At 33.9% G+C, this 21575-nt stretch overlaps 1 pseudogene; it reads right to left on the bottom strand.

The window, feature by feature from the left end:
- Nucleotides 1–16813: 16813 nt before the first annotated feature.
- Nucleotides 16814–18142, bottom strand: LOC149889173 (uncharacterized; annotated as a pseudogene).
- Between the last annotated feature and the right edge of the window lie 3433 nt (nucleotides 18143–21575).

Raw genomic sequence — 21575 nt, 5'->3', positions numbered from 1 at the left:
TACTTGCATTGTAAATAGATAAAACAAAATCAAAAATCAATGAAAAAAGTTAAAGTTGAGTTCGCTTTCCAGATTTACGAGTGTACTACAAATTGCTTTTTTGCAGAAACCCTCAAATATGGTCCCCATATATAGGGAAAAGGCGGTTCTGGCGCATTGACCCTTCCCATACTTAAGGATGCATAAAAAATGGTGAACACTTCATATCATGTTCTTGGACAAAACCAATACTTAAGAGTCGTCTTTAAAAATCAAGAAGAAGTATAAAAATAATCATGTTATTTCTATACCAGTTCTTCAAGATGCCTGTTCTTCGCTTGGTTTATTGCCTTGTTTTGTAATGTCCGATAGCCAAGGTGTGAATTCCGTCTTCTAAGATGAATCTTTTGTCGTCGTTAGCGCTGAGTGCGACTTTGTTGATTTCTTCGGTGTAGACATCGTGATGACGTGATCGGAAGACGTTCATGGTGGTGAGTTTTTCTTGTTTAGTCATTAAGCAGTCACCACAAGGTATTGATAACTTCTTGAAAGTCAAGACCTTCATTCAATTTTTTCAAGACGTAAAGACACAAATGGCCACAATAAGAAGTGTTACCAAATTGCACTCTTACACTGTTATAATAAACCGGGCTTTTCAAGTAGTCGACCAGCTCTACAAGAGGAGGCTGAGCATAAGAGTCAAAACTATACTTTTTATCCCCGTCTTTATACCAACAGACCCAATGAAATCCATCTGTGCTAGAATCTCCTGTGTTGACAATTCCACATTCTTTTTTTCTTGTCTTTTTTGGTAACTCATCCCTAACAAACACACCTTGAAAGTTTTTTAATTTTAACTGTTTAGCAGCCTTTATCAACTGAAAGTTAGTCAAAGCTTTATTAGGTAAAACAATTCCTTCTACGTCAATCCATTGAAAGTCGATAATTTTTTTAATTTCTTAAAAAGTTTATCCGAATTTTTTAACAAGCGATTTTCATAGAATAGCACCTAAAAAAGGAATGCTTGAAAAGGGTGAGTTTGGACCGAGTAATAATCCAGCTCCAACAGATTGATAACCTTTTCCAGTTTTAATGAAGAGTCCATCACCGTGAACATTTTTAGTCCATGGGGTGATAAACAATCCATCTCCACCTAAAGTTTTTATCTTCATTCCTTTTCCATTTTTGCTCAGGTAAAAAAGACCTCGCCCAGCGATTCCATCCACCATGGCAGAACCAGCAGAAGAACCTACACCTGCTAACAATCCAGTGGCTAGAGCAGGGACTACTTTTGTGGCAAGAGTGCTGCCTATCATACCTAGTAACGGTAAAAGAGCTCCGATGAAACCTCCTTCTATTTTCGAGTTGTATGCAATTTGTCTTTTGCTCAATTTAAGAGTGACTCCTTTACCAGTTTCATACGCTTTTTTAATTTTGTTCAATTGCACATTAGTGATAGCTAGAACATTTTTACCGTTCAAGTCTTGATGAGAAAGCTTAATGCTAGTATCGGTTTTGTCTTGAATGGCTTTTTTAATTTTATCAGATTGGCTCTGCGAGATATTTATTTTAATATTTTGATAATTGCTCATTTTTTATGTATTAAAAATTATTTATTTCATTTCTCGAATATGATATCGTTTTGTAATATCCTCTCCACGAAAATCAACCAAATCTCCATTCTGATCAATGATGCGAGTAACCATTGTTGAAATTTCAAACAGTTTAACAGGAAGATAAATCAAATGCATTGGTCTCTCGATGATTTTAAAACCTGGACTAACATTTGGATAAAACGAGTAAATGCAATTTAATTGGGTTCCATTAATATAGGATGATCCGATAACGTTGTTAACGATTCTGATGGTGTTAATGCTTGAAATTCTAACGATATGATCCGACTCGTATTCGGAATTGGAATTTAATTTTCTTTTAGTAAACCCTAAAACTGAAGAGATGCTATTCTCCACGTTAAAGTCAATCAAATAATTCAAACCAAGTTTAATGGTTGATTTTAAAGTATTAAGATTGATTCCAATTTGAAGGTTGTTTGGAGAGTAATTAATTTTATTTGCAATAATATAACTTCCACGTTGAGCTGTTTATTGTGTTTAAAATAGACTTTTGCAAATACTCATTGATGTCTTTAATGTCATAGCTTCCTGATGGAATTATAATGTTCTCCCAATGAGCTCCATTGTTCATGCCGTATTTGAAAGAATTGTTTTTACTGCTTACATTTGGAATGCTGTTGTAAGTCTCAAGACCGAGAAAAGCCATTTCATAACTTTTTCCTTTGTCAAAAACGATTTTATCCAAAAAATCAGTGGTGATAACACTTGATTTTCCATCTACATCGATGATTATACCTGACATTTTTTAAATAAGAATTATTTTTTAAATTGTTTTAGAAAAATAAAAAATCATCAAATCCGCTTCGGTACTTTCCCTCGTTCTTTTTAGAAGAGAGATCGATGACGGCAAATCCGTGAGGTTCATTCCAGCAATGATTGCAAAAGGTTTTAAATTCTTCTATTTTCATATCGCACGAAACATGATCTTGATAAATGTGATTAACGCTTTTTTGGTCTTGTTTAAAGAGGTAAATAAAGTTGGCATTTTCTCGGATGGTATGTCTTGGAATCTCGAAATAGTTTCGAGCGAGATAAAAGCAGTCGACGTTAGAGTGTCTTCCTCGGATGTAATATTTTTCGCACTTGTTTTGATTGGTCAATTGCAAATCGTCAAAGATCATCAAATTGTTTTTGGTCGAGTCTAAGGATTCAGGTTCAGGTACATCGTCAGCAGTTTCAAAGAAATGACACTCCATATCATCATTGTCGGAATATTTTTTTGAAAGATCGTTAATAACATCTTAATGGATTAAATTCAATTTTTCCATTTCGTCTTGTACATCATCCATTAACAAATCAACAATATCCTTTTTAGGAAGTTTATTTTCGAAGGATCTTTTGAGTATTTTGTATTCGGGTTGGAAAAGGGATTTTCCAAACACTTGCAAGCGGTTATAATCGAGCCATCCAGGTCTGAGCAGTAAATTGAGCAGCGACGTTGTTTTTCCGTATCCAGACTTTCCAACAATGATTCCTCGAATGCTTCTTGGTAAAAGCTTGCTGTTGTTTCTTTTGGTTTTTCCAATTTTACACGACAATTTCATCACTTCCATTTTTATATAAACTTTTTTTATATATGTTAAAATGTACTGTGTTAAGTGTAAAAGAGAGACTGAAACCATTCACTTGAAAAACGAAATCACAAAAAACAACAGACATATGTTGAAAGGAACAGGCGACTCTTGCGGGACAACCAAATGCAAGTTTGTTTCTTCTCATGGATCATCTTCAGCAACAAAAGGATTTGGTGTGAGCAATTTGAAATGGACGGATCAACTTGCAAACGAGCTTCATAAACCAGTCATTCATCATTTTAAAAGAAGAAAAGTGTTTGTGAATGACATTGATGAAATATGGGCTGCAGATTTGGTTGACATGCAGTCGTTTTCAAAATTCAACAACGGCGTAAAATACTTGCTCATGGTGATCGATGTGTTTTCAAAGTATGGATGGATTGTTCCGTTAAAAAGCAAAACAGGTCTTGAAGTGGCTGAAGCGCTGAAAAAGATTTTCACAGAAAGAAAATGCATTAAATTGTGGGTGGATAAAGGAAAAGAGTTTTACAACAGACATGTGAGAGCGTTGGATGTTCAATTGTATTCTACTGAAAACGAGGAAAAAAGTTGTGTTGTCGAGCGATGGAATAGAACAATGAAAGAGAAAATGTTTAAATATTTTTCAGCTAACAACACCAATAAATACATTGACGTATTGGATGAGATGGTGAAAAATTACAACAACACAAAGCACTCTTCTATCAAAATGACACCAGTTGAAGCTAGCGATGAAAAGAATAAATATAAGGTCTGGTGGAGTCTGAATGGTAAACAGAAAGAAAGAAAAGATCCAAAATTCTTAATGGGTGACAAAGTGCGGATCGTAAAAAATAAGTCTCATTTTGAAAAGGGCTATACGCCGAGATGGACTGAAGAGGTTTTTACCGTGTCAAAAGTTCAGTATACGAATCCGCCCACGTATAAAATCTCTGACGCTAACGGTGAAGAAATTCAAGGCACCTTTTACGAACAGGAGATGCAAAAGACGCATCAAGACATATTCAGAATTGAAAAAGTCATTCGCAAAACCAAGAGCAAGTTGTTAGTCAAATGGTTGGGATATCCAGACTCGTTTAATTCATGGGTAGATAATAATGAATTGTTAAGTTTGCAAAAATGATCTAAAAATTTATTTTTAATATGTAAAATGCATGCTCCTCACAAGTTTTTTAGAAATGTTGCCTCAGCAGAAGTTCACAGTTTGGATTTGCAATTAAAAATTTTGGAAGAGAGAGTTAGAGAGTTGGAGGAAAGAAGACCAAGCAACATTATTGTGTCTACGAAAACGTTAGATCATCCACCTTATTTCAACGTTAACGAACAATATGAGATTTTTGCCCAGAAAGACATTAAATTTGCTGCTCTCTCACATACAATGATAGCTTTATCCATTGGGCTGAATTTGGAGAAAGGTGTTGCTGTGATAACATTAATGAATAAAATTACTGATCAATTGAATTATAGAAAAAGCGAAGTTATTATTTCAGAGTCTGTAGATGATGTTATTATGGACGTGAATAGTAACAGCAAACAGGACGTGGTTGTTAAAAAAGGAGAAAAACTTTGTAAAATTAATTACATTGATTTAAAATAATTTTTATTAATAAAAAATGGAAATATTGAATGAAAAACTTTATCCAGTTCTTCCAACAGCTCCTGCAGATGAAGGACATGTTTACCGCCTTCAATAAATAAGTGAAATCCAAAAAGAGATAGAGAGTGAAAAAGCAAAGCGAGTTCATCTGAGCAAAAAGTATCATCGCGTGTTTAGAATCATTTCTAATGTGGATAATACAATGCAAGCCTTATGCATTGCTTTAGGTGTGACTGAAATTGGTCTTTTATCAACCATTATTGCCAGTCCTGCAGCGATTGCATGTGAAGGTGTGGCTATTGGCATGGGTTTTTTATCCATTGTAGGAGGGCAAGTGAATAAAAAGATGGCATTGAAAGCGGAAAAACATGAAAAGATAAAAGTGTTGGCCGAGTCGAAATTGAACACGATCAGCGAGCACATTTCCAAAGCGTTGATGGACGGGAAAATAAGCGATTCAGAGTTTCAATTGATTCTTGGTGAGCTTCAAAAATTTAAATCCTTGATGGAGGAAATACGAGTCAAAGCCAAAAACGGAATAGATGAAGTTACTAAAGAAAACTTGATCCAAAAAGGTCGAGAAGACGCAATTCAAACGTTTAACAATTTGTCTAAAAAAGGATCAACATAATCGTAAAACCAATTTATGTTTTTTTTCCACGTATTTTAAAAAGGATCAACATAATCGTAAAACCAATTTATGTTTTTTTCCACGAATTTTAAAAAGATGTTTTTCTTTAAAATACAAGACCTGAATAAAAGGGATGAAATTGTGAAAGAAATTAATGACAGACGAAAGAGAATTTATCAGAACAGCGTGAATGACAACATTTCAGATACGAATTTTCAAGCTGATTTGAGCAAGCTGTTCAAGCCGATCATCGAGAGCAATGAAAAGATGATCAAGAGCCTGTCAGTCGATCAAAAAAAGAAAAGACCTTTCGAAGTGAACAAAGTAGGAGATAAAATGTACATTGGAAAAATGGAGGTTGAAATAGATGGAAATGATATCATTGTCGGTGGTGAAAGGTATGAAGGAACATAAGGTCTTTGGGAACTGATGACTGAATTAACAATGCCAAAGAGCTATACCGATGAAGATTTGCAAAATTATGAAAAAATTTTAATGGATTGTGATGCTATAAGATCTGATTCCCAACCGCATAAACCGAAATCATCAAGAAGACCAAAGTATCAGCAACTTATTGCTCCTATTTGGGAAAAAATGATGCGTATTGAAAAAGGTAAAAAAGGTCGTGGTGTCATTATTCTTCCAGGCGATCCTAATGCGTTGGTGGAAAAGCTTGAATTGAGTATTGCTGCATGGCATGCTGGGAATAAAGAGTCAAGAAATGTGGCTGTTGCTATTTGCGATGAGCTGTTGAGACAAGGAGAGATTAATAAAGACGAATATAAATCGTTAATGAGGACTATTGATAAAATTATTTAAAAAAAGTGTTTTATTTAAAAAATGCTAATTGTGAACAAAAGAAGATATGTGAAAAAGAACGTTGTTGGTGGAGGTGGTATTGTAGACATGATTAAAAATTTCATAAAAAGAGCAGCTGCGTCAAGTGTGTCAAAAGCAACAGTGAATTTGCTTAAAAATGCTGCTACAAGTAAAATTGGACAAGAAGCGATTACAGCTGCAAAATCTGCTGGGACAGAGTTAGCCCTTTCAGCCATTTCCACTGCTAGAGATGTAGCTATTGATAAAGGTAAAAAGACCATTGAGAAATTAAAGACTGGTTCATCTATTCAAAGTAAGAAAATGTCTAAAAAGAACGCGATTCGAATTCAAGACATGGTGAAAATGGGACAGGGCATGAAAATAGTATGAAGATAGCATTCTGTTGCGATGGCTTGTTATAAACTTGCGATTTCTTGCGATGATAGACATTGAAATGAATTAAATAATTCTTTTTATTATATAAAAAATGATAAGTACTGAGCGATTAAGAGTTACTGAGAACCCAGAGTATGATATTGGTATTGAAAAAGTTGATTTTTTTGAGTACCTTCCAACCAATCTCGATTTAAATTCTTCAGGCACGATTACTTTTGAGATTGACTGCCAATCGATTCAAACAGTACCATCACAGGCTTACATTCTTATTGAAGGAGTGTTGAAAAAGAGCGATGGAACCTTTTATGATGCTAAAGACAACATTGCACTGGTGAACAACGCTTTGATGTATTTGTTTAATGATGTGACTTATGACTTGTCGGGAGAGCAAGTGGAAAGAGTGATGTATCCAGGTCCAGCCACCACCATACTTGGATTGATGAAATATCCTTATGGATTTCAGTTTGCTGATGGATTAAAACAGATGTGGTATATGGATACGTCAAATCTTGTTGGAAATTCAGGATTCAATGTTAGACGAGACCACTTGTTTGCAGATACTACATCCGTTGGAGCTTTTTCGTTTAAAATTCCGTTGAAACACATTTTTGGATTTTGCGAAACCTATGACAAAGTTGTTTACGGGTTTAGACATACCATCACCTTTACAAAGAAAGAATGCGATGATGCAATTTATAGAGCGGAAAGTGTTAGTGCAGGAATGATCAACCTTAAAAAATTCAGACTTTATATGCCTCGCGTTGAATTGGATATTTCGAAAAAGACTGATTTCATGAATTTAATGGCTCAAAAAATCCCCATTCAAGTGGCTTATAAATCAAACAAATGTGAAAGACAGCTTATTCCAGCCGGGCAAACAGAATTTACCTGGTCGCTTGGAAGAGTCACTGACAAAAGCATTCCAAGATTTATCTTGTTCGGACTTCAGACAAACAGAAATTCCAGTCAAACAGTTAATCCGTAACTATTCGACCATTGTGATGTTAGCAATTTTTACGTGACTGTTAATGGAATAAAGTATCCAAATTACAATTACGACTTGAATTTTGGAGAAAAGAGAGTGGTCATGGCTTATTCAGATGCGTTCTCTTTTGATGAAAAATATTACGGCACAAATGATCTTGTTTGTCAATCAGGGTTAACCTTGCTTGAATATATAAAACTATATCCGTTGTTCTTTGTGGATATCAGCAAGCAAAAAGAAAGAGTGGCGTCGGAAACAGCTGAATTAGTGGTAAACCTTAAATTTCGAACTTCAATTATTGCAAATACAGTTATTTTTGCAGTGGTTATTTCTGACAAACTGCTTAAATTTGTTTCAGATGGAACCAACATGACTGCTGTTTATTAAGATGTCTTTTCAGAAAAAATTGAATTGACTTAAAAAAAAATCTTGTTATAATAAAATGAGATATACAACATCGTATTTGAAAAATTTGTTGAATGAAAACGGCGTTAGTAAAACAGCAGATGATTTAATAACGTTGATGATGCTTGCGGTTGAAAATAATTTGATCAGTATAGATGAGATTTTAGAAAGAGCAAAAGAAAAAAAAGTAAAGCCTCCTCCAAAAGAAAAAAAACCTGTTGATCCAAAATGGGAATGGCTTAGTTTTGTTAAGAAAAAACACCCATCACTGTGAGAATAACCAACATTGAAACGGGCGAGGTGGTAGAATACAAGTCTCTTTACAAAGCGATGGCAGGAACTGGACGTGGATGAAGATATTTAGAGCGTCGAGATGGAAAGGTGGATAATGGAATCAAGATTGAATTTTTAAATTCTGAAAAGCTTGAAAAACGTAAAAAGCAGCAAAATTGATTTTTTAACTTTTGTCATGTTAAAAAATTGACTTAAATAAAATTGTTGGCATAAATAAAAAGATGGAAAGCATGCAAAAGGATGATCTTTTAAATGCTCTTGATGATAGCTTTGAGTCAACTTCTGATACGGCTAAATCAAAAAGTTTGCTTAAATTTCTAAAAAACATAAGAAAACTTCCAAAGGAACATCGAATCATTTTCAAAGAAATGGTTGAAGTAGCACCTTTTGAAGAAGTGATCAGAAATATAAAAGAAGATATTGATCTGCGTAATAAATTCCTGATAGGAACAAATTGGAAACTAAATGCTAGCGGACGTAATAATTGTCGTAAAATCACTGAACATATTAGAGAGATTAAAAATATGTATTCACGTCTTTCTAAATAATTTTTTAATTCTTTTCGCGGGGAATTAAAAAACGGTAAAAACTTTTCGAAGAAGAAAATATGCTGAAAGTGTGCCAAGATTTTAAAAAAATTGAATTGACTTAAAGAAAATCTTAGTATAATAAAAATGAGTATCTATTCTTCAAAACCAGAATTAATTGCTAAAGAGCGAAAACTTGAATGCATCGAAAAAAATTTTCTTTCCATTAATAAAATGGGTGATAAAACTGATGCTAAAAAGCAAAAAGCAAAAACTACCGCCAAAGAGCGAAAAATTGAATGCAGCTTAAACATAAATCTTTCCGTAATAAAAATGGAAAGTAAAACTGTTAAAGATCGAAAAGTATCAATGGCATCATTAAGAAGGGATGCTAAAGAAAGAGCGATAAAAGGATATACCAGAATGACTAGGGAAGAGCTTGTTGAGGCTGTTAAAACAACAAGACCCATCATTGGGTATGGTCCTGCTCCTCGTAGACGAACGACTGAGGCGAGACCTTTGCCTGTTAATGATAGTCCTACAGTGGTTAGGTTTGTTCAACCACCTGTAAAAGTTTCTGTAAAACCGACAAAAGTTTCAATAAAGCAGACAAAAGTGCAGTTTGTTGTCAAACCTTCCGCAGCGATAAAACCACCCATCGCTCCGAAACCTGTCATTGCTCCTAAACCATTGTTCATTCCACCAAGACCTGTGGTAAAACCTCCTATTGCTCCGAAACCAATTCATTTGCAAAATCCTAATATTCAAAGACCTGTCATCGCTTCAAATCACATCCTTGATGAGCAGGTTTTAGATTCATCGCCTGTCATGACACCAAAACCAGTCATTCCAACGAAACCTTCATTTTTTTCAAGTCTGACGGCAGCTGTAAAAAGTGTGACGTCATATGTTGCAAATAAGTATAATGATATTAAAGAATGGATAGATCCTTACGTTCCTGAAGTAGTCAAGAAGAATGTAAACGAATCAGTGAAACAAATCGATGAAAAGATACAGTCTATCAAATCACTTGTATTAAAAACAGTGTATAAACCTCTCGCGCCAAAACCATTTACAGTAAAGTTTAAAATGACTGAACATTCTGCAGAGCGTGCTGCTAGACTATTTTCTTATACACCTTCTTCTCGATACCAAGACATTGTTCCTTTTTTAAACTTGGTGAGAGAGTCTACCATTCAAACCATGGAAGGAGAAAGAAACACAAAGGTAAGAATTGTTTTAATCTGTGAAATGACTCGCGTAAGCATCTTAACAGGTGAAGAGACTACTCAGATGGCTCACTTTTCATCCAACTTGAAAATTATATTGGAGGGTACAGATGTAAGAACGGTTGTGAGTCAAATGGAAGAAAAAATCTTGGAGCGAAGCGCTAATTACAACAAGATGGGATCCAATTGCGTCTTGTCGAAGATTTTAAGAATGGATATCAGATTTATCGATTACGAACCTTTCAAGGGTTCTTCCTACATGGAGCTGTCTAAAGAGCTAAAAGACAAAAAGGCGATCATCAACATGGTAAACAAGGACAACCAATTCTTTAAATGGTCTGTCGCCAGGGCGCTGAATCTTAAAAATTGAGACAATGAAAGAATTGACAATGATCTTATTTTAAAATCAGAAGAGTTGAATTGGGCAGGAATGGAGTTTCCTTTAAAGGTGACTCAAGTCGAAAAGTTTGAGAAAAATAATCCTGACATCAGCGTGAACGTCTTTCACTACGAAATGAATAAACCTCAACCTATGCAAATATCCAAATTTCATGATCGAAAGCACTGTGTTGATTTGTTGTATATTTCAAACGAAGAAAACAGCCATTATTGCCTCATTAAAAATTTCAGTCGGTTTGCTCGTTCTTCAGCATCAAAACATCAACATAAAAGATATTTTTGCAGAAGGTGCATGCACGGCTATGACCAAGAAGAAAAGCTTCAAAAACATCGAGAATACTGCTATAATAACGCGCCTATGAGAATCGATCTTCCAAAAGAAGGGTCGACCCTTGAGTTTAAAAACTACAACAATAGTATGAGAGTTCCGTACTGCGTCTATGCCGACTTTGAAAGTTTCATCAAACCTATCGATGACAACACTGAGTATAATAATAAAGAGTCATATACCAAAAAATGTCAAAAGCATGTTCCAAGCTCCATCGTCTATTATATCAAATGCTACGACGAAACCATTTACAAGGGAAAGCTTGAAACGTATACAGCAGAAAGCGATGAGGATGACGTTGCTCGAAAACTTGTTACCATGCTTGAAGCTAACTTTATAAAGATTTGTGATGATAGTTATTCACGGCAAGAACAATGGAAAAATAAGAGAATAGAGACTGATAAGGATAAAAAGAATTTTGAGGTTGCAACTCTATGTCATATTTGCAATAAAGATCTTAACGGTGATAAAGTATGGGATCACTGCCATTTGACTGGAAAGTACCGTGGTGCTGCTCATAAGAAATGCAACTTGGATTATAAAATTCAAAAATTTATTCCTGTCGTTTTTCACAATTTGTCTGGCTACGACGCTCATTTGTTTATCAAGAGATTAGGTGTAAAAAAAGGAAAGGTCACTTGTATACCTAATAACGAAGAAAAATATATCAGCTTCACAAAAAGCATCAAAGTGAGAGATTCTATTGATAAGAAAGGTAAACCAAAAAGAGTGTATAGAGATTTACGTTTCGTTGACAGCTACAGGTTCATGTTAAGCCCTTTAAAAGATTTAACTGACAACCTTGTTAAAGATTTGTGTGAGGAGTGCTCAAAATTAGATCCAAAAACATGCAAAAAGGACTGTATGGTTAAGAAAGGTAAAAAATGCAAATGTAAAGACAATTGTGAAGATTGCGCTCATAGAAGATCTAAAAAAGGAGACATCATGTGCAAAAACTTAAATTCATTCCACAGCGGAGCAAAACGAGATTTGCTATTAAGAAAAGGTGTTTACCCTTACGAATGGGTGGACTCCATTAAAAAATTCTCTGAAACACAATTGCCACCCAAAGAAGCCTTTTACTCTAAACTAGACGATAAACACATCAGCGATGAAGACTACGCGCATGCACAAAACGTTTGGAACGTATTTGGATGCAAAACGTTTAAAGATTATCACGAGCTGTACAACATCTCAGACGTGCTCATTTTAGCTGATGTCTTTGAAAATTTCAGAGACAATTGCATAGAAAATTACGGTCTAGACCCTCTTTGGTATTACACGTCTCCTGGTTTGGCTTGGGACGCCATGTTAAAGGAAACTAAAATTAAATTGGACTTAATAACCGATATTGATATGCTCAACATGATCCGAAAAGGAATAAGCGGCGGAATATGCATGATCTCAAACCGACTTGGAAACGCTAATAACAAATACATGAAAAACTATGATCCTTCACAACCATCGAAATTCATTCAGTACTTAGACGCTAATAACCTTTATGGGTGGGCCATGAGCAAACCTCTTCCCGTTAGAGGATTTAGATGGATGACTGATGTTGAAAATTGGCGTAGCATGCCGTGCATTTTGGAAGTTGATTTAAGATATCCTGAAGAGCTTCACGATTTTCACAACGACTACCCTTTGGCTCCTGAAAGACTAACCATTGGAAAAGTGGATAAGCTCGTTCCCAATTTAAACAACAAAGAAAAATACGTCGTTCATCACGAAAACCTAAAACTCTATGAACGATTGGGTTTAGTCATCACCAAAATTCATCGAGGAATCACCTTAGAAGAAGAACCTTTCATGAAAAAATACATCGACCTCAACACCAATAAAAGAAAAGTCGCTAAAAACGACTTTGAAAAAGAATTCTTTAAACTCATGAACAACTCCGTGTTTGGAAAAACCATGGAAAATATTCTAAAGCATGTCGATATTAAACTGGTCACCACTAAAAAAGAAGCCTTAAAATTATCCAAAAGCCATCGATATGATCGGTGCACCATTTTTGATGAAAAACTCATCGCAATTCATATGAAGAAAACACAAGTCACTTTCGACAAACCCGTTTACTTGGGAATGAGCATCCTCGATTTGAGCAAAACTCTCATGTTTGAACACCACTATGACTGCATCAAGCCTAAATACGACGATCGTGCAAAACTACTCATGACCGACACTGACTCGCTCATTTACGAAATCAAAACAGATGATTTTTATCAAGACATTGCTGATGACGTACTTGAAAAATTTGACACGAGCGACTTTCCTAAAGATCATCCCGCCATTCAAAACGCTGGATTCAAAGTAGGCGAAAATAAAAAGATCATTGGCAAGTTTAAAGATGAAACCGGTGGAAAGCAAATCACGCAGTTTGTTGGTCTTCGACCCAAACTCTACTCTTACTACATCCCTGAAGAAATAGATGATCAAGAACATAAAAAATGCAAAGGTGTTAAGAAGTGCATTGTTAAAAATTACATCACTCATCAAGACTACTACGACTGCTTAATGAACAAGACAGAAAAACTCACCACCATGAACGTCTTCCGATCACGTCATCACGATGTCTACACCGAAGAAATCAACAAAGTCGCACTCAGCGCTAACGACGACAAAAGATTCATCTTAGAAGACGGAATTCACACCTTGGCTATCGGACATTACAAAACAAGGCAATAAACCAAGCGAAGAACAGGCATCTTGAAGAACTGGTATAGAAATAACATGATTATTTTTATACTTCTTCTTGATTTTTAAAGACGACTCTTAAGTATTGGTTTTGTCCAAGAACATGATATGAAGTGTTCACCATTTTTTATGCATCCTTAAGTATGGGAAGGGTCAATGCGCCAGAACCGCCTTTTCCCTATATATGTCCCCCTTCAAGTTTTTGTCATATTGTTTTTGGTAAAGCCCTATAATATCAATTATATCTTAATAAAGTCAAGTTGATTGTCAAGGATACGGACTTTAAGAGACAATTTGCACCCCATTATAGATTATTTTTTTATGAGAATCTGAACCAACTGCAGCTAGGCGAACTCATCAAATTCTATGATATTCTATGATTATCGACGTCCAACTCAACTCAGCAAATAATAAATAAGAGCTTAATTTCAAAAATTAAATCTGAAATGAAATTCTTTGAAGAGAATGGCGTTCGTGGCAAAATATTAGATTCCATCTACTCACATTTGATTTTGATTCCGCCATCGAGTGTAGAGTCTGAGCGAGTCTCTCTCTGTAGAGTCTGTAGAGTCTGCACAAAAGTTCGAACAAGACTCGGAGACGCAGCCTTAAGTGATCTCTGCTTCCTCAAGGCATATTTTAGGCAAATAAAATAATAACTTTATATTTTTATCATTAAATGATATACCATATTAGAATGTTTCTGTACAAATTGAATTAGGCATAATTTTATGTTTCATATTTATTGTTAAAGAAAGTATGAAACGTTACAAGACAGATTGATATAAAATGAGACATGCCACAACGATCCAAGTCGTGACATTACGATACGAGACATTCTATTACGATACGTGACAAAATGAGAAAATTCCATTATAATACGAGACAAACGAGATACTCCGTACGCGCGGATTAAAGATTAACAAGTCAAACTCTTGATTATTAATGAGCAGTGGCCAAGAAAACTTGGGAGTAACATTAACGAGCAATATTCAAATTGAAATAAGCCCCTGGCATACACATAAATCCTCTATTTATAAAATCATATGGATATTATATAGCAAATATCAGCAGCCCCCCCCCTCCCAAATCGAAAGGAATAATTTTTGAAGAATGGAGTATTTAAATAGAATTTTTGATTTTTGTTTTCTGCCAATTTTCAAGATTTTTTTGAAATTAGAGGAGAGTGTGTGCAGGTGTTTTGCGGTTTTTGTAAATACCGAGAGTCTAGATAAAAAAAAAGATAACGGAATCACATGGCAAAGATCAATTGAGATTAAAAAAACACTAAGTAATTATACCTTGTTTAGCTCGACACGTAAAGCTACAAAATCATTTCCTGTTCCCATTCAATATTCGATTTATAATTTCCCATTCAATATTCAATACTCAATATTTTAATATACTTGAAAATTTATTCAAAAAAGCATTACGGTTTTGCAACCAATCAAACAAAAAATTAGCAAACGACTTGAAATTTAATTCGAATTTTTCCTCTCAACTGTGTACTTGGTGAAATCATAATCTTCCGAGTGCACCTGCTTATCTTTATAGGCATCTTTAGCCTCAACCTTTATCAACAAGTAGTTGGTGTATAGTATACTAGCCTAATGATTGCTTTCCCAAAACTCGTACATTAAGTATTAAAAGTGTCACCAAAATTTTTAAAATATTTTCCAGACCTCGGGATTTTAACATCAAACATTTGGATAAATCATGGATACTTTTGATATACAAGGATACTTAAGGATGCTTAACTAAATATCATGCGCGACAGTTAAGCCGGGATCGTAACCTGGTGGCGCATCTTATTTATCTCACACCGCGGATTATTATTTCACAATTGCGGACGGTCAACCCTATTATCCTTGCGAAGATTTCCATCGTTTACCAAAAGACTGAGTTGTTCATCATAACATTAGAGCTTGGAAAACTTCTCTTCAAAACTTAGATTAGTATTCAGCTTAATATATGGTGTCATCCATGCCGTCTACCTGAAACAGACCGCTCGATGGATTTTTGTAACACGCATACCCCTGTGTTTGATAAAACTTAAGGTTTCTATAATGTATAACATATCGCTCCGTTTCGCTAATCTTCATGCGTTTGATGAACTAACCCTCTATCCAGTGGGCATCCATTGTCGAAATGACGTCCGTTGGACTTCCGTAAAACGTCCGTAAGTCCGTAAGATGTCCGTGTGACGTCCGTAAAACGTATTGCGGACAATTTATGCACACTAGGTAGTTCATTTACCAAACTATATTCATAGTAATTAATTGAAGACCCAGGTACGATCATCGCTTCCGGTGCCAGTAGATAATCATTATAAGCATTTGCAATAAGGATGGTACTTTTACTTATTTTGATGTAAAAAAAAGTTGATCATCTTTTAACATGAGCTAAAGTTTTTCTTAACCTAAATAATACGATGAATTAAAAAAATAGTTAAATTGCTAATTAACAATTTCATCTGTTGATGCTTCTTCCTACTCGCTACTTTTATCATTATCCGAGCTCATGTTTTCCGTGTCATAAGTACACGCATTTTCTACTTGATTCTTTACATCGTACATTTCAAGCTGTTCATCTGACGATATATTTTTATAAGACTCGATATCGCTTTGATTGTAGTTATTGTAATAAATAAGATCCTCGTCGATATCTGATGTACCATCTACAGGTAAAAGGACCTCAGAATGTAGTGGGACCTCAGAATGTCAGGTTTGAATTAAACCAACATGGAACTCGATTTTTTTAATTAAATTTTAAAAGCGTTGAATAATCTAATTAAAGAATATAATGTTAAGTCATAAACAAAAAAATATTACAGATAATCCTTACAAAATAATCTAAATTACGAAGACGTTGAAAATAGTCTATAAGCAATAAACTTATTTTTTTAAAAATAATTTTAAATAATTCAATCCCTTTTGAAAATAAGTTTGCAGAACCTTATCAGAAATGTTGCCTTAAGACTCCAAAAACAATGCTAAAAAGATGCGTGCGCAGAATAAATCCAATTTTTTTAAAATCGCTTTTTTAAATACCTAGCATTTTGAGGTGCTGCACCTAACGTTTTGAGGTACCAAATCAAAAACTATATAACAAACTTTAGTTATTACTTTTTATTACTTTTTTTTTTTAATAGCATTAACCAACTTAAAAAAAATGTAATGAACAAAAAATACAAAAGTAAGATCCAGGTAAACTTTAATTCAAAAAGAGGCGAATAGAGAACGCTAGGTTGTATTCTAGATTAAATCAGTTATAGGAATGAAGTTTTCAATTTTATATTCATCAGACTCAAAGTGAAGGCATTTTTTGGGTCCTATGAAATCTACATGTAGTACAGCATCAAGCCTGTTTTACCTCGGCATGATGCTTTACTATATGTAGATTTCAAAACATTATGACAACACGAGCATTCTCGAAGTTTATTTGCTGCGCTAACATTCTTTCCACATGTACACTCTTCCTTACATTTATAGAATGCCTCAATTTGTTGTTGTAGCTTGGATTTCCTTTCTTTATTTGCTTTCTCCTTTTTGGCTTTGTCTTCCTTGATTAAAGAAACCGTTTCCAATATTTTTTCCCCCTCCATTGAGCCGTGAACCTGGGTAACTCTAACATTTTCTTTTTTCAATTTAGGTGTTACTTTGGTTACTGGCAACAAGTTAGGTATTTCTTCCAGTGATATTGATTTATCAGATACTGTTTGATAAGCTTCCAAGGCACTTTCGTATTTATGTTTCCAATATCTTGCTGAGCCACAGCGAACATCTTTTGGAGATGAAACTGTTACTGCTGTTGATATATGATCTTTTTCGGTATTTTCATGAATACACAGCTCGTAAAAACTTATCTTCCTGCATCCACTTAACACTAAGTCCTCCGCTTGAAATGCCAACTTTTTTACCTGCATTTATGATTGTTTGTTTTGATGCCCACTCTGGCCATAACTCTGCAAGTATATTCATGAAACTTTCTCTGTTGATTGTCATAAACGGAGAATAAAGTACAAATTTAGCACTTCTGTATTCAGAGTGCAGTTGCTGATTGTTTGAATAAGGAGCTAAGTAACGCCAGTTGTATCAGGTGGAGTGATGAAAAGTCTAATATTTTTGCTTCTTAGGAATGTCAATACATCACTATCAAATCTTGAAGAGTGACCATCAGATACGACAACAACAGGCCGTTTTATATTGTTTTTTTCTAAAAATTGGTCAAACATTTGATATGCACTTAGAAGTGTACTGTGATCCTGGCTTCCACTCTCATTTGTGGAGATTAGAAGATTTGGAATACGTATAACTGCTTCTTTCGGAGCCATGTGGGCACTAATCCCTTTTCCCTTGAATATGATTTGGCACATTGCTATATCTCCTCCAAAGGAAACAAAAAGATGTATAGTTACGCATTCTCTATTTTCTCTTATCATCTTTTGACAACTTTCCCCTCTTCCAGCATATACTAAACCATTTGGAGTACCATCAACTCCATAGTTTATAAACTGGGGGGTTTCATCATGATTGTAAATTCAAGTGGTATTTATATATCCCTGCCATACACCTGTTTCTAATTGATTTGCATCACTGAAAATATTATATTTTATAAGATCTTCAGCTTATTCGTTGAGGTGTTTACATGCCATTGCTTTTGTGCAGTTAAGGGCACGATTTATGGATACAGTTCCTTGTCTCTTTTTGGTTATGTACTTTTGATATTTTGCATCCCAACGCTTCCAAAAGGACTTGCTAAGCTTCTTTGTTCGGAGTGCTCGTTGAGCATTTGGTGATAGCTTAGTGATCTGACGTCCACGAAGGTTTCTACAGGCTTGCTTTCTTACTTCCAAAACGTTTAACATTATCCTTGTCAACTCCGACTTGTTCAAACCTTGGAGGCACCTAAATTTATTATTGAAATAATAATACAAGAAAACTAAATAGTGTAAGTTTTTTTTTCTAAATGAACAATATTAAAAAACCAGGATTTTATTACAGTTTACAACAGTTTATAAAAAAAATTTTTCATTTCTTAATTTTGTGTAGATATTACCTATTCTTGTTTCTTATATAAGAGACTAACGACTCTTCTTCATCTTTTGTAAAAATTGAACAATATTCCTTCTCGTTTCCAGTTACAATGATACCATCAATTCGTTTATAAATTGTTCTAAGATCTTTAATTAGTGGAAACTTTCCTGAATTGATTGTGGCCCAACCACGTTTATTGTTGATTCGGCACCACTCAACTGCTTCCTATAACTGCTTACTTTTCATTATTATGACATCTCTTAGAACATTGCATCTTGATTTGCTTGTTGGTTTAATTCTAAAGGACTTTCCCATTTCTTATTTATTCTTTACTGAAAGGAATATCAAAACACACTTTTGTACTTGCACTTTACTTTAGTAATTGCACTTTAGTTTAATTCATTTTTTCAAAAGCAAACAAAGAAAACACACTAAAGTGTGTTTTGAATGAGGTTTTGTGACAAAACTATAAGCAGAATATTCATTTCATAATGTCGAGAAGAAACTGAATGCAAACAACTTTTTTTTTATACGCTAATTAGCTTTCATTAACCAAGCGTTTTGAGGTCCCTTAACCTAGCATTGTGTAGTGGAATGCAAAAAGTATAAAAGATAAGTGAACAAAACGTTTAAAAATATATTCAGCATTGAAAATAAATAATATATGCTGAAATTCATGATTAACTAAGCAATATTGGCAACAATACTACCTATTATTAAACCTGACATTCTGATGTCCCTAACGAAAAAAGCATGCCCTAAATATTTATCTAAAGGCATATGAAAATTGTATTAAAAACTACTTAAATTTTTTGGCAATCTAGCAGGAGTATTTTTTCAACTCTCAAAAGTAAAAACAAAGTATATGCTCAAATATTTGGGGCTTAACAAAATCTTTAAAAACACCTAACATTTTGAGATCCCTTTACCTGTAATAAGTTCTGTGATTGTTTGGCCCACAACTTTATTCCATGATTTAAAACGAGATTTAAGTTAAGACAAACGAATAAAACCCGTAAAGAAATAGATCCCATCGCCTTTTTAATATCTTCAGCATTGTCTGTTGTTATTGAAATAACTTTAGTATCAATATCAAGTTTAGCAATTTCTTTTTGCACGAATGCTGTAAGTCTACTACTTAATTGTCTTCCGTAAAATCTACGAAAGCAAACTATATTTTATTTGTATTTAAACTTCTTTGTTAAATAATGTGCTGTTATGCAAAGCCAGTAGGATCCAACCCTATTTTTTCACAAATCGGTTGCTTGAGCAATATTGGTAACTTTGTTGATAATATTGCTTTCTAAATCGCTTTGCTATTTTCTTTCAATGAGGCGGTTGGTAAAGTGGAGCAAGAATGTTTAGAAGGCGTTGCATACCAGGTTTATGAAAATTGTTAAAAGGACAGCCTTTTTGAATAATGCAATTTATTACGGCTTTATCTATTTCATCTTTGTTCAGCATCCCAACTAATTAATCTTGAACAAGTATATTTTTTTGAGAATCGTATAGGTACTAAGATTTTTTATGAATGTGGAAAATATGTTTTCGCAGATTTGGTTCAGGCCCACACACAAGGTTTCCATTCTCCGGGCACATCAAACAAACAAACTTATTTGTGTTAGCAACAAATGAAAATAGGGTCTTAATAGGCAATGCTTTTATTTTACGGACTGATTTTAAAACTTGATTATCGTCGGTATCAGGTTCGAACCTACAGCTCAAACAATAGTTAATAAAAACATATTTCAAGTATCAACGCAAATTAAAGACTGATACAAGTACATGACTGTACAGCAAGTATTTATTCTGGGTCATATTTTTTTCTAAGCGCCAACAAAACATTATACATACATACATACATATACATATATATATATACATATATATATATATATATATATATATATATATATATATATATATATATATATATATATATATATATATATATATATATATATATATATGTATATATATATATACCTTAACATAAAAAGTCTTCAACTTTATAATTGTAATTCCGTTACGGAAAGAGCACGAACGTTCAACGGCCTTACAGATAAAAACGTGTAAGCGGTTTTTTTTGACGAATTTTGAGGGATATTTTTGGAAAACTATCCGGTAAAAATCAACAAATTTGTAAAGGGAGATTTTTTGGAGAGATAGCTATTCTCATTTTATCGATATTTTTGTTGCGAGAAACCTAAAATGCTGGCCAGTTTTAGTGCCCTTATTATAATCTGTTTTTAAATTCACTTATAATATTTAGTGTAATAAAAACATTTATACATAAAACGTTAAAAAAAACTACTTATAAACTTGCCCAAAGAATCTCTTCTTCCGAAATGAGTGTCTCCCAGGGTAAATACGTCTTCTCTGTACAACTATGTTTAGGCTATTTCTAAATTGGTTCAAGAAAGAAACCCGAGAACCCCACACAAATATCCCCCCTGACAAAATATTCTCCAGGAAAAAATCTCCCCTCCCCCTAAAAAACAGCAACAATCTTTTGTTTAAATTAAAAGACTGCCTCCCCATGTTCTAACCGTCAGTTATTGTGTGTACTATTTCATGCATGTTCTCTCTAAGAATCAGTCGATATATATGTACACATTTTTTTATTTACAATTACGGTAACGTAATTTTTTTAAAATTAAGTTTTTTTTTTAAATGTAAAAGTAAGTTACATTTTGAGGTAAAATTATATTATGTAATGCAATTTTAAAAAAGTAATTAACTTTTAAATGTAAAAGCAAATTACTTTTCCATGTAACTCAATTTTACATGTAAACGTAAATTACTTTTTTATATAATCTACATTTGTGTAACTTACATTTGAAAATAAATTCACCTTTCTTTACAAAATAAAATTTGTTTTATAAAAGTAAATTACTTTTAAAAGTAAATTTAAATTTTATTTGAAGGTTTACTATTATATACGCAATTTACTTTTTCATAAAGACTTGAGTAAGTAAAAAAAAAGGTAAGTAAAAGTGCCATCCCTATTTTCGAGGGAAATCAGACCGACAAACGAGCTATAAAACATGTTTTTCTTGTGAAACA

The sequence above is a fragment of the Hydra viridissima genome, unplaced genomic scaffold (assembly GCF_058129835.1).
Source record: "Hydra viridissima isolate aposymbiotic clone 2 unplaced genomic scaffold, HvirCarnegie_v1 scaffold_5, whole genome shotgun sequence".
Lineage (NCBI taxonomy): Eukaryota > Metazoa > Cnidaria > Hydrozoa > Anthoathecata > Hydridae > Hydra > Hydra viridissima.
The sequence above is the reverse complement of the archived record's forward strand: the minus strand, read 5'-3'. Positions and strand labels throughout refer to the sequence as shown.